General features: G+C 37.3%; 1 long non-coding RNA gene across 1 annotated transcript; it reads left to right on the top strand.

Annotated features, from left to right (window-relative positions):
• The first annotated feature begins 4,594 nt into the window (after positions 1 to 4,594).
• LOC136841506 (uncharacterized) lies at positions 4,595 to 12,313 on the top strand. Its single transcript, XR_010853967.1, has 3 exons — positions 4,595 to 4,667; positions 5,685 to 5,809; positions 6,398 to 12,313. It is a non-coding gene; the product is annotated as an uncharacterized lncRNA (long non-coding RNA).
• The last annotated feature ends 3,053 nt before the right edge of the window (positions 12,314 to 15,366 follow it).

The raw sequence follows: 15,366 nt of genomic DNA, 5'->3' as shown, positions 1-15,366 counted from the left end.
TGATGGTCGCGCAAAAACAGAGAGAGAAAAAGATTGTCCATGATAGATCCTGGATATAGCATTTTGTTCTTTTGAACTTCTGTTTTATGGAGTCCCTAGCTTTTTCTGACCCCTCTGTTTAATACTTTTTTTTTACGTTTCACACACACACACACACACACACACACACACACACACACACACACACACACACATATATATATATATATATATATATATATATATATATATATATATATATATATATATATGCATGTAACACATAGCCGTATACGAGTAATGAACAACACTTTTAACTAACAGACCACTTGACAAGAAAATGCTGAGCGAGGTAATAAACATGATACAGATACGATATTATTGCAAAATTACTTATATATACGGCCGTCATTGTTTGACAGAATAAGTATCCCCGTTTACATTACACCCATATTCAATAAACAGAACGCATGCGCACATGAATACGTAGTTATATCACACATCCCAACCTCAAAGCTTCTTGAAGCGAGAGGCTACGGTTGATTGCAAAGATCTCGAAAAGAAATTAGGCCTACACCTCTCTCATTAATTCAAACCGCAAGAGACCTGAACTACGCCGAATGGGATATGAAGACGCCCAAAACGAATTCAAAACCGAAGTTACGGGGAACTTCGGGGAAGATCCCTCCCCTAAGGGTTATTACCATAACAAAGTTTGGGTTTGAAGGAGGGGAGGACTGTTGGTTCCCGCCCGTGCAACAGTGCGCACTGAGCATGAAGCACGCGAGCGCGCCGGAGCGCACAAACAAACCGCCCTGTATTAATGCAGCAGGTTGATATTAGTCACTATGCAAATGTGCAAAGTATACTATGTAGCGTTTGGATATTACTATGCTATCTATAACGCTGACCATGTTCGGTGTTCGCTTACACTATTGACTCCGTAAACTACATGACTAGAATAAACGCCCTGGTGTTTATTCACTGTAATGGAAAATTAATTCTGATGGGGTGATACCTTGCATAGAAACGTATATATATATATATATATATATATATATATATATATATATATATATATATATATATATATATATATATATATATATATATGGGTGTGTGTGTTAATTGGGTTAGCAGCCTTGTCTCCCCCTTTTGTATGACTAGAATATTTTTTCAAAGCCATCTCTCTCTCTCTCTCTCTCTCTCTCTCTCTCTCTCTCTCTCTCTCTCTCTCTCTCTCTCTCTCTCTCATTTGAACAAAGCTTTTCAGAGCTGTAAAATTTAAGACTAGTAAGAATCTTTTTTTAGGAATTAATATGCAGATAAGACGATTCATGTCTATTACTGCTGTTAAGCCTTCTAAAGTTTGATCTTTAGACAACATCGAGACAGCAGTAATGGATTCATTATCGTCCCTGTTTTTGCTTTTTTTTTAATTACCGGGACCAATCAACCATCTTCTCTTGAGACGCTAACTGCCACCTTTGATACAAATATGGCTTTGCCCAATGCACCCTTTGGACGGTGGACCTTGCTGCTCATGGTATGTCCAACGTTCAGACACTGTGATCAGAAGTTCCTAAAGGATCACTGTGGAATCATCGTATGAGAATTATCTAGAAGATTTCGTTGTGTTACAGTCTCGTTAGAGTCAGCATTTCCCGCGTCATAATCTGAATTAAGGAGCATAATGACATCTGATGGAGCCCTTCCACTAGCCAGCTTCCGGATACAGGAAGCCTCGAATGACTTCATTTCCCACGAATTCTAATGCTCTGGATTTTCATTGTTGCCGTTTGCAGGGTTAAGTAGGCCTAATGTTATCGCTGATTCTTGCTGTTTCCATTGTATGTATATACTACAGCTGAGAATGTGCGGAGCCAGGATTTCGTCGTTAAACGTTAATACATATATTACTGTTTTTTTTCTGTAGGTTATGATGCATTGGTTACATACTTTACTTTAATGCTTGCGTCAAAGCATCTGGGTACCTGATTAGGCTTAGACCTATTACGTTCTCTAATCAAATTGTCATTTTGAATATCATCACACGTTATAACGGCCTTCGAAGTGTTAAACCATATACACTTCAACGTCTAAAATGTTTCCGCTTCCATCTTATTACACGAAATAGCTTTTATCTTCACATACTAAATTCTAATGAAACGGAAAGAAAACCACCAACAGAAGGGAAAAGGCACAATCGTTAAAGCCAGGATGTCTGGGGTCTGAGGAATATTTAGCACCTCCCTATAGTGATAACAGTACCATCTGGCCTCTGGTTATAGCACGACCTGCCATCACCGTTTACCGTTTCTTCTTCTTTTCTTCTTCTTCTTCTTCTTCTTCTTCTTCTTCTTCTTCTTCTTCTTCTTCTTGTCTCAGGTCAATTATTATTAACAAGGCTGTTTTATTTGCAATACCCACAACCATAATGGTTACAAAATGAATATATATAAACATTTCAACTACACTGAATCCTAGATATGAATCATTATTAAACTGCTTTTATTATGTCATATTCCATTCTGTTCTGTGCAGCCCCTTTAGCTTTAGTAACTTTTTATAATTGTCCCCTTCTGTTTTTTTTTTAATTTACCTACATTTTTGTCGTTTTACCTTCATTCTTTTGTGAATGAATCCGATTATCAGTCCGTACTTTCAGCTCATTGTTATTACAGTCCTTTAATACTTTAGGGTCTGTTCTTTACCGCAGAGAATAATCCGATTTACTTCAGAATATCTCTGTTCGCTAATTGGTACATTGTTTTTCCACTTTCTGTTATATCTGTTCTCGCATATTTTCATTTGTAAGACTTAAGGATATTGAGAGGTACAAGGCAACTTCACAATAACAATGTGATTTCACTACAGAAATATATAGTATATATACATACATACATATATATGTTTGTGTATATAACTGAATCACGAAAATATGGAACGTGATGAATATATAAAGACAAGCTCCACGAAGGGAAAGATTATTTATTTAAACAATTGGCCCAAAGACGTCAAACAAAGTTACATATTAGCAGTTACTACAGTACATCAGAAATCAACAGAAAAAAATTACAGCATTGAATTATCAGTATATCAGTTACAAAAATAACATATATGAGATCGTATTCCATTATCACAACAACTGCAACAGACAGTTTAGCAGCCACCAAAGTGTGGATGACGAGTCAAAATTAAGTCTAGGTGGTCATCTTTGAGTAAATATTGGCAGGAGAAACAATGCTGCAATGCCTTTCGACTTATCGTGCTAAGTATATATATATATATATATATATATATATATATATATATATATATATATATATATATATGTGTGTGTATGTGTGTGTGTGTGTGTGTGTGTACAGCCTAGCCAAATCTCAGTGTTACATAATCCCATCAGCAACCCAAATGAAGCAATTCCAACATCAAAACATTATATGCATCGGTGATCGGGAGAGTACCTCCGACTTAACGAGTTTCCAACCGTTTGAACACACGCCGTTGCACACTTGGCTGGATTTGCTTGTGATGTTGAGGACGCGATTGCTTCCGTAACCGGAAAAGGTGGATGGACCTAGGCTTTTGTTTGCTCTTGCGTTGGTTTAAGATGAGTTTGTGGTGGATATGTTAAACATGAATTATGAATTGGTAATGAAACGGGAAATGATATATATATATATATATATATATATATATATATATATATATATATATATATATATATATATATATATATATATTAATATATTTAAATTACTGTGCTATGGTGGTGAGGTTGGGCCTATTTCAGTTCTAGTTAAATACGTCAGAATTCAACAGATATATGCGCGTATAAGCTGAAATAGACTTATGTCCTGCTTGGTGGGACAGTTATTTAAATCAACCTCAGCCTAACGTATCGTTCTAAGGGTTTTTTCTTATGTTCCAGCTCTGGATTTAAGACTTTTAGTGATATGCGTGTCCATAAAAGAAGAGGAAATGAAGGCAATTGTGGCCATTAAAACAAAATTTTGGGTGCACTGAGAAATACCATATCCTGTGCCTTAATATCCCATGAGGTGGGTGGCATCAACCAGTTGCTCAAGAGATATGGAAAGATCAATTATTTTATCTGAATCACGCTCTGAAAAGAAACAGAAAATATCATGCTTTAAGATTACCAACGACCACTTTGAAAATTAGAAAAATTACTGGACTTTGCAGATTACGTAATTTTTTAAAGAGTTAGACATGCATCTAAACAAAATCAAAGGAAAACAGTTAAAGATAATCAAAAAAGGTTGGGACAAAATCGTAATGGGCAAAAAATGAGTGAAATGTCAACCTTGAACAGTTGTAGTAAAATAAATTCAAGTAGAAACTTGTTATTTTATTATGAAAAGAACGTTGATGTATGGAGCTATATTGATATCGTTTTGCTAAATGACAAGAAAAGATTGAAATATGAACGAGACAAATCTTCAAAACGTTTCTTATTACCAGCATAAGCTAATATTCATCGTAGATATAAATAAAATTCTACTGTCTGAGGATATGAGCAGTGAATAAACTGAAAGCAAGAAAGAGTTTTATACAAGCACGGGGAAATATAGAAAACTTTCAAAGCAGAATCAGGGAGCCGTTACATTTCAGTGTACCCTTAACTACTACTATTCCTTCGCAAGCGTTAACTCAACTCTTAGGTAGTAATGATTATTCCTTCTTGTCTTTTGTAATTAGGATATTTTAGACATTAAGTTAGTGAATCAAATAATCACATACGTAATTATTGTGTTTGAATAATTGTGCCCACATATGGGAAGTTAGTAGCTTAAAGGCCCATCCTAGACCAATGCATTTCTACGTCGTAGGCATTTTAACAAAGGAAAGCTAAAATTCTCAGTAGCATAGTATTAGATTAATCTAGGTGGTAAATTTTTACTGTAAACCAAAATCCCATTCTAGAGTTTAAAATTTGAGTTTACTAGACCTACCCTAAGCTTTGTGTGCAAATTACTTGTTGGAGATTCCTAAGTGGGGGCAGGGGGGCCAAGCCCCCCTGGCCAGGTTAGGACACGGCGTCCGAGGGTAGGTTAGGTAAATGTAAGTCTGGTTAGGTCATATTCCCTCTGAAATACCTACAAGACCTATGAAATACCAACTATGGTGACCCTTTACTCTATGAAATACCTACCATAGTGACCCTTTACTCTGCATTTGTTCCAAAACACAAATTGAAAGAAGTACATGAAAGTATTTCGTTTAACCTAACCTACAGCACTGCGTCCCTACTTGCAGGCGGAGGGAGGCCCGGCTCTGACGCCTCTGGACCCCCACCTAACCTAACCTAGGGTACGGTAAACTAAAATATGTAGAGTTGCGACTTAACGTAATGCATGGCGCTAGCCTAGGTCCTTACCTGGTTGAGGTCCGTTGCCCTTGAACCCTCACCCCTAACCTACTCTTGGGCTCTGTAAATTAAAGTAGATTATAGGATTGCAGCTTAACCTAATCTAGAGGGCACCTGGTCCTTACTGGAGGGGAGTTGGGAACTTTCCCCCTAACCACCACAACTAGTGTGTGATATCACTTTCAAAACTTTGTAATAAACTTTAAACTTGATCACAATCAGAACTTGAAGAACCATCATGGGGATGTTAGAATACATCTTAGTATTTCACTTTTTTGGACATATTTTTAATTAGATTTTTACTTTGCAGGAATACCATTCAATTCCAAGCAGGCATGAAGAAAGAAAGAGAAATAAGGACCTTAGCCATAAAAGGGGGAAAGTCAACACTAAAAACTGTCTCCACCTCAAAAGTTAACAAAGTATTAGATTCAGGTAAGTGTTATGGAATATTCCTTGCATATATGGATAGACTAGTTGCATAGCATATATTGTATTAGGAATGTGGTGTATACTGTACTGTATTCTTAAATGTATATGGTCTTTTAGATATTTTTAGGTCATTTATATGTAGCATATAAAAGTCCATTCTGGTTTATTGAAATTTGATTTTAATGAATTTAAGGCAGGTTACCAGCTTCAGTTTTTCTGTATTGTAAAATGTACTGTTCTTTTTTTTTCTGTACCCTTTTTAGAAATTCAAATTTTATACGCGCTAATATTTAACATTATTCCAAAGATGTGTCTTGCAGTGTTCATGTAATATTCATGTAATAATGGAGGGCTGCAAATGCTTACTTCATTCCTGGTACTGTGACATGCCAGTGATTTTTTTATTGTTGGTTCTGAATATATTTGCTTCATTGCTGATATTACTTTTACTACTTCAACTACTTTCACTCTGGAGAAGATATTTGGCAGTAGGAAAGCAATGGTTTGTATTCTTTGAACTTATTGGAATCATTCCACAGTAAAGTAAAACATGCAATTCTAGTGATCTCTAATAGAAGTCATTCCTTTCAGAATGAGAGCCATCATGCAAAGTCAGTTCCAAGCAGTGAAAACTATACATACCTCACCCCTACCTCACTTGGTAAAACATCCCCAGCAACAAGGCTGCAAGATTACATATATCCAGTAACCCATCAGCACAAAGTCCAGAGCTTATTTTGAAACAGGAAAGCCAGTGGTTAACATATTCACCTGCCTTTCAGTCCTCCTCCCACCTCATATGGGATGGATATTTTATCAGTTTAAAATTAATAAAAGAGTACTACTATTTGCTCAAGGTAAGTGGTTGTATCTTGTTCATTTGTGTGAATTGTAGACTAAACACCATTTTGTAATGCATTATTACTGTAGACATTGTGATAATCTCATACTGCTCAACTTTTATTCGCTGCAACATAAGCATCCTTGAAAACTTAATGTACATTAGAGGACTGTATGTACGGTAGTATGATTTGCAAATAAGGTACCTCTACATAATAAGCATCTTGGAGAGAGAGAGAGAATCACATCTAGGATAAAAGATCTAGAGGTGGCTTTCAGGTGAGCTGTAGACCCAGGGAGAATGGTGTGGTGAGAGCTATCAAACATTAAAGCCATTAAAGGGAAAACCTCACTTAAAAATATCTTTGGCTGTAAAGTCTGACACTCAACTAATTGGGTGCCATTTGTTCTAGTTATTTTTCCCATTACTAAAATGAAAGCATGAGTGTCAGGTAGGGAAAGAAAACACATTAAATGTTTCAGTCAATCATTGTGCAGCTTTCAGCTCCTCAGTCATAGAGCTTGCTAGGTGAATGAGATTGAATTGGCAGGGCATTTAATCATATGCTATACTGCATTTGGTTATATATAGAGCACCAGTCTAGATTCTTTACTCCCTTCCCAGAGTAATATAAAGTATTTCCTATGTAGGAAGGAGGAATGGGAACCAAGTTCTATAAGGACCATCAAGTCTCACTGGTATCAATGTCAGAGAGACTGATACAGTACTGTGTTTCTTAATTTTTGGGCCATCCTCCTTCAAATCCCACATGAGCACTTGAGGTCAGTATGTGCCAGTCCAGGCAGATTTTGTCCCTTTTTTTTTTTTAGTACTTATTTGAAATATAGACATTCAGTTATTCAGAAGAATTTTGAATAACATTGTTTATTTTTGCCATGGTTACTGTACTTTTCCAGTTAGTGGCATCAGAATACCTGCTGGGAGATTTACCAGGTAGTTCATTTTAACATCACTAGTGGCTTCTGCCTGGGACTGAAGGTAGAGCTGCAAAACCCTATCTCTCATGTCAGGGAGAAATCTTTGTCAGACCTGAGAAAGGCCATCTGGTTCATCTTAGAAACAAGAGAAGGCCCAAACCTGCTGACTAAATGACTTACGAATTCATCAGCCAACCATAACCATTCTTGATCCTGTGTACCTTGTCAGGACTCATCCTCAGTAGTGATTCTTACCATCAGCAATCCATAATACATTATTAGAAATACCTGTGGTACTGCTTCCAGGCAGATTGCCAGAGAAGAGCCCATATTGCTTGGGCATCAGCATCAGAACCTAAACCCTTTAGCTAGGCAATTTCAGAACGTACATTATTGTTAACATAGTCCATTCCTTGCAGAGCTTCTAGTGTTCCATTAGTTTCAGACCCATAACAAGACAAGAAAATGAGGATTCCAGAAGTTGGTGTTGAAGAAGGAAATTAACTTTTTTCATCTATTTCCACCATTTTCAAGATCTCAGTGATAGAGCTTTCATCATCAGAGGAAAGACGTGTTGGACAGAATTGTTAGCCCTCCTCAGTACCAACAACAGCTGAAGAGACAGAAAGGTCAACCTACAACTTTTTAGTTCCATTGACTGACACTGAGATTATATACAGTGGTAGGAGCCAGGGATGTACATGCCCCTAGCACCCCTAGCATGTAGATAGTTCTGCCTTGTTTTCTACAGAGGTTCATTGTCAGAGAGAGATTGCCAGAGGGAATCTTTGACGATATGTGAGCAATCAGGGATGACAGGTGGGTGAGAAATGAAGACCATACTAAATTCATTGATAACGAGAAGTAGACAAGGCCAGCCAGTAGATTAGACTGTGGATCTGAAAGCCGAAATAAGGAAATTGTGAGGAGATGCTCTGTTACTCCCACAAACATTTGACCTTCCTTTCTTTTAGGGCATCTAAGGCCATACCAACCAATCTGGGAGGCGTCTTTTTAGGCACAACTCAGAAGTATCTAGGAAATTCACTTTGGAAAGCTGCTTTTACCTTTCCAAATTAGGTAGAGGACATATGCATTGGGTCACATATTTCGAGATTCCTTTCACGTTTACCTCACACTAGGGGTCATGCCTAAAGACAACAAAGTATAGTCGTAAAAGTCATTTAGTCAAATCTGCTATTCCTAAGATCAAGAGTATTTAGATTCATCTCCATTTGTTTTGTGGTGGTTTCTTTTCATGACTGAACAGTGCTCAGGCTGCTGTGGCAAAGTTTCGGTTCCTGGATGTCCTCAGGAAAATGTTAGTCATGTAGCAAGGATAGATGCGTCCCTCAGTAGGTTCAGCAATGAACAAGAATGATGCTTTACTATAGGTTAACTCACTAACCTTGCTCGTATCACTACAGCTAAGGAATTCAAGCCCTAGTAAGTTTATTCATTGCTACTAGGACCTATGCTTTACAAAGCAGATTGTAACAGCCCACAAACAAACCCTAGATCCAAAGTTCCAACCCCCTACTGAAAAATGAGTCCACAGACTCACTTCTGTCTTTTTAAGTCTTTTTACGTATGATAGCCTAAACTTGCAGCAGCAGTAATTTCCATGTGCACCAAAGAAGAAGAGTCCCCTTTTCTGACATCTGAGTGTGCATTTGGTTGCTAGAGCACCAATGTTAACAACAATTGGCCATTCTCGGTGTTGTGTAAAGTAACTGCATGTTTGGAGAGGCAGCAGGGGTCGGCAGTTTTTCATAAGGAAGTGGGATTACAAAACAAACTATTGTATTTAAATAAGAAATTATAGTAATTTCAACACAAACCCATTACTTAAGCCAGAGTAGTTCTTTAGGTGGGATGGACTGTGTTCAGTTGCTAGAGTATGGGAAAATTGGGCCAATGACAAGTTGGGTGAGAGCAAAAAGGACCAGCAGAAGTCTTGAAGTTCATAAAAGGTGAAGACTTGGACTCAGTAAGGTTATGGGTTGTACTTCTTGGTGCATCATAAACTGGCAGTAGAAGGAAAGCATGCTTACCTAAAAGTGAGGCATAAATGTATGTACCATAGATATTTATGCCTGTGGGTTAAAGAATGCTCACCCACCTCCGTTCATTGTGAGACACTGCGTGACATGCAGCACTTCAGTTCCAATTGAGGGTAAATCATAAGTTTATGTTAAGTCCCTTAAATGAATTCTGATGAAGATATAAAGGGACCTCTAGTTTAACATATTAAAATTGGATTTAATGATTAAGTTCATCTTGAATCCACAGAAATTGGAGTAGCTCTAACCTCATAATCCATGACCCTAAGCCTGAATACCTCAGATTGTAAGAATAAGTATACCAGCAAAAAAATTTACCTTCGCCAAAAAGACTGGCTTTTGGTGACCTCCCTCTTGGGAGTACCAGTAGGTAAGGCTGTTAAGAATTGGTAAAGATTGGATGAAAATCATTTTTGCAAAAGTTGGTGCTTGTCACTCTAAATTATCTTCCTGGATTGCTCAGCACCTCTGTACACATGTAAAAGGATACTTTTAGTGCCATATCTTCATCTCATTGCTTCTGAACCACAGCTGATCACTGAAGTACTAGTCAGTGAAGGCAGACATTCTTTTAGAAGACTTTACCCCCTCAAAGACCATGTCTTTTGACTGAGATTAATCAGATTAATATGTACTTTGCTGTTATTGTGTATTTTTCTAAACATTGTTTTTGTAAGTACTGTACACCATTGTCATCATCATTTCTTTGCATGCCAGGGTTTCCCCCGTAGAGGGTTAAACTTCTGATGTCTGTTTTTTTTTTTTTTTCTTGTGCACTTTCTACCTTAATTCCCATCTGTTCCCTTTCCCATGATCATCGTTACATTCTCACATGTTGGGATTCTGCCATCTCCATATCTTCCACTTCTCCAGCTGGCTGTTCCTTTTTCTTTCTCATTACATGAACAAACTGACTCAGTCTTTTACATCTCTGTTTTCCAGTCTCTGGACACTATGTCTGTGATCTACGTCCCCCTTATTTATGATGCAGTTCACCCACTGCACTTCAATGATAAGTAGGTATTTGGTAGTCACATCTTTACACACTATTTTCTAATTCACGCAACCATGTCTCTGTTGCACAGAGAACTGCAGGTGCCATATGCACAGTACATCGTCATTTTTTCCTCTGTTTACTTATGGGGTGCTCTTATTTAACTAGTAGGTCAGCAGTTTCTCTCTGCTTTATCAAGGCTGCTGCTGTTCGTTCTCTTACTGCCACTAAATCTTGCTTCACAGCCCAGCATGTCACCAAAATAACAGGCTGTATTGTACTTAGCTCATGGTTGGTCCATCCACTGTAGAATAATCTTTGTCAGTCACTTCACTATTAGCTCGTATATGTGCCTGATGCAGGTTCTTCCTTACTCTCCAGTCATATACATCTCCAGTGACACTGTCTGCTACATTCAACAAATAAACATTTTGTCTTCTTTTGCTGGCATTTTTGTCTGTGATTTCTACTACAGTTTAGCTTTTGTGAACCATTAGACAAATGCTATATTCCATGTCGATGAATAGAATACTGTAGTAGTTACAGTAATGAATACATGGTTGATGTTCCAGTCAGTACAGTATACAATTTTTCATTTTGTTTGAGTTTTTGAAGTACATATATGAAACTCTAATAAATAATTATCTAGGGAGTGATATGTGAGACACATCATCATCATCATCATATTTTATAGGTTAGAAGTCACAAGTTCATTCATTATCTTCTGTCCTAATCCTTTTTTGTCAGAGTTGCCATGTGATCTAAGTCCTTATTACAGTAGTATATCCTTCCTCATTAACATTCTGGGTCTTCCCACTGGTCAGAAGCTTATCTTCCATGTGCCTTTTTGCTTTCACCATCTTACTAATTGCTCTTCTTCTCTTCTCATTATGACCCCATACCATTTGTCTATTTTCCAGCTTCGAACACCACACCTCTGCTACATTGTCATTAGCACTGTGGTTTTCACAGTGCATTCCAGTCTTGAACCTCAGCATTATGTAGTCACATAGTTGCACTTTCTCAGAATCTTTTATGTATCAGTAGTCCAGCACTTTGTTTTATGTCTAGGCTATTGCTACTCATTTTTTATCTTCCTTCTTGTTCTAGCTTAACTGTTCAGTACTGTATAACACTAAAGTAACAAATTTTCTACATTTTTCAGGACATGATTCTTCTCCATCTGTTTGCTATTTGTTCTTCATACATGCCCTTCAGCAAAAATTCTGTACATCATCTAAGTTTTCCAACCCTGAGTATCTGGCACCATTTGTTACATTCAGTACATGGTAGGGCATTCACCCTACACCATGCCCACAGCATCCATATGACCACATCCCAGAATGTGGTAGTTCTTCATCTGCTTGCTTTCAAGAAACCCTCTTCTTGGTTTTGTTTTGCACTGATTTGCTATCCTCTACTCTCAGTTCCACTCTTCTATCTTTTAAACATTTCAGAGATCTGTATATATGACAGAATATTTTGTCTGTAAGCCTAGAAACAAAGTTACAGAATTGAGTAGATGAGTGTTTGTGCTGACGTGAATATACTATAGTTTTTTTTATACGTAATCTTCTACAAAGTTTTAACACTTATGTTTTTGCATACAGGTGGTATTTATAAAATGAATATATTGTATTTTATATTTTAAAATAAAGTTTGCTTTTCAGACTTATGGTGTATTTTTATGTACCTTCATAGTCTTGGTCATTATGTTCATGTGACTGACTCTTGAAATAAGCCAGTTTTGGTTAAACATGATTCAGTGCTTGGTTTTTAGCAGAAATTTCATTTACACAGGTAGTTTGCCAGTCATATGTAAGCCCCAGTCAAATTCTATAGGACTTATACAGCTTACCTCAAGATTTTACTGAGGAAAAAATCTCAACAGGATTCACCTCTGCTAGGAATTGTCCATAAACTACGATCTGAAAATGTTTAGAGTAAGAAAACCAGGCAAAATCTAAGACTAAAACCGTGCTTGCAAGGGTTTTGTCCACATTACATGCTTCTCACTCTCAGACATCAAAATCTCATGGGCTCACACATGGCTGCATCGGAGCATCTTCCACCCTGAAACATCAGTTTATAGTGATAGTTATTTTGATTTTAGTTCTTTTATAATTTCAGGAAACTGTTTCATAATTACAAAGAAGTTGATGTCTGCATTTAGCTATACTTTAAGGAAAAAGAAAAGTGGAGGAAAGAGGATTTTCCCAGCCTAAAAGAAACAATAAACCTGTCACTAGTAAGAGAAAAGGTAAAGGAATCGGAGCAAACAGCAGCAGGAATCAGCTCCAAAGCATGACCCCCATATGCTAAGAAATTTTGCCAAACTGAGCAGCCTACAGAGCAAATTTGGGCAATAGTGGTCTGGAATTGTGCACTTGTCAGACAGAAAAACAGGCTGGATAGAAAAGTCCCTCAAAATAGAGACAACAAGGCTAGGTTTTAATGGAAAAGAACTGGATCTAGTGAAGAGGCGACCACAGAGTTATTCATTAGGTCCACTGTCTTTGATTCAGTCCTATCTTAAGTAAAACAACAGAGGCACCCAGGTACTAGACTGATATTTCAAAAAGGGCCAAGTAAGGTCAACATAAAGTTGAGGTGCCTAAATACTTGACTGATATTTGAGAAAATCCCAGATAAGCTAATACAATTTTTGGTACTAAGATGCCTTTAAAGAATTTATTTTATTGGATCATATTGAGGCATTAGAGCTTGGTGCTCTCAAAAAACAGAGAAGCTGGAAATTTCTTGAAGACATTAAGCTTCATAAAACTGGGATCCCCATGCAAAAATTCTTGCAAGATTTGAGTTGATAAATGTAAAAATACCAATTTAAAATAGAGAAGGGAGCTGGTGTTGCACTTTCAACAGTAAATACGAGTTTTTAAAGTCAGAAATGATAGGTCAAAGAATCTTTATGAATAATTGTTGTGGGCCTTAGAAATTTTAATATATTGATACAAAGCACTGCACTATAGATCAGATAGTATAGAAATTACCCAGTAGATCTTGCATCAGAAACCATTCTGGTGAGCTACAAGAAACGATTGAGGAAATATGTAATTTGGAATGAGAAAAGCAGAAATTAAAACAAATATTTTGTAGTTCTGAGAAGTGGAACACTTACTTTGTTTGCAATGGGCTCAATCAGTAGATACATCCTAGAGGGACAGTTATAACAGGGAATAACCTTGATGTGTTTGGTTGATTACCTGGCTGGCATACTTCCAGCTGATTAAGCTTCATTTCCCCAAAAATATGTTGGAATAAAATTTTCCCTTATTACCACTTCAGTTGTCAGGTAAGATGAAAACAAAGAACAAGAACTCTTGGTGGAGGGCTTACTGCTACCAAGGCCATTCTGTGGAACATTTTCTGAAGAAAACCCTTTGTGTTCGTTTGCAAGATATTTTAAGAATAGATTCAATGAAACTTTAGATCTGTTTATTAATTGATCTTCTCGTGATGTTTAACATTTGGGAGAAACTGCCTGAGCTGAGGTGGTGTTCACTGCAACAAATTGTTACTCGAGGTCATTTGCTCTAAAAGTTATAACTTCGAGATGGTCATTTAATGAATGTTTGACAGATTTCATCTGATTATGATGTTGATGGTTTCTCTCCAAGTAGTCACTGTGTTGTGTAAAATCAGTACGTACTAAGAATAGTGCTGATGTCTTCAGTTACATGTTGCGTTGCATTTTCACTAAATTTGTACAGCACTGTAGGAATCAAGAGTATTTAAACAAAATTGTCAACGTGTCTGGAAGATAAAGATCTGACGTCGTAATTACCTTTTTTCCTCTCATTTAATCGTATTGAAGTTTATATATGTTCAAGAACTCTCTCTCTCTCTCTCTCTCTCTCTCTCTCTCTCTCTCTCTCTCTCTCTCTCTCTCTCTCTCTCTCTCTCTCTCTTCCATCAGCACAGTAAAGGTAGCAGCGTCCTTTATCCCTTTATTACACAACGTATCATAATGTTGAAATTTAAACTTTATTTGAACAGTGAGTAACCAAACGCAGCTAAAACAGGTGCTCGTATTTCCCGATGTAAGGTGGCGCATAAAAACAACATAACAGCAATAGCAGTTATATGCTGACATCACCAAATGACACTCTTCAGAAGATGGTCAACTGCTCAAAGCTACTGATAAATTGCGTCCAATATCGCTTAAGAAGAAGAAGAAGAAGACACTCCAACGACTTGAAGCATGTTCTTGGGGAGTGGAGAGGTTTAGCCTAGGTCTAGAGACCTTGGGTTTAACAGTGCCATGACTTACAGAGGGACGTGAATTTATGAAGAAGAGTCTGTAGAGTTTATTAAAAATTGCAAATACCGTTTTTTTTATTGTAGCTGCAGTGTAATTAAAGGTGGCACGCATTTTGCCTTCCTATTTCTGCTAACCTTTCTGAGGGTTGTAATGTGTGTGTATGTACATGTTGGTCTATGTTTTTATCTTCAGTACGTTATTTTCACTTATATTTTACAAGTCTTCTCTCTCTCTCTCTCTCTCTCTCTCTCTCTCTCTCTCTCTCTCTCTCTCTCTCTCTCTCTCTCTTTCTCTCTTTCTCTCTCTCTCTTTCTCTCTCTCTCTCTCTCTCTCTCTCTCTCTCTCTCTCTCTCTCTCTCTCTCTCTCTCTCTCTCTCTCATTTTTCACTGACGAATACTCTCATCAAGATCACGGACATTTTGTTTAGTCCAGTCTTAATCT

The sequence above is a fragment of the Macrobrachium rosenbergii genome, chromosome 9 (genome assembly GCF_040412425.1).
Source record: "Macrobrachium rosenbergii isolate ZJJX-2024 chromosome 9, ASM4041242v1, whole genome shotgun sequence".
NCBI classification, from domain to species: domain Eukaryota; kingdom Metazoa; phylum Arthropoda; class Malacostraca; order Decapoda; family Palaemonidae; genus Macrobrachium; species Macrobrachium rosenbergii.
The sequence above is the reverse complement of the archived record's forward strand: the minus strand, read 5'-3'. Positions and strand labels throughout refer to the sequence as shown.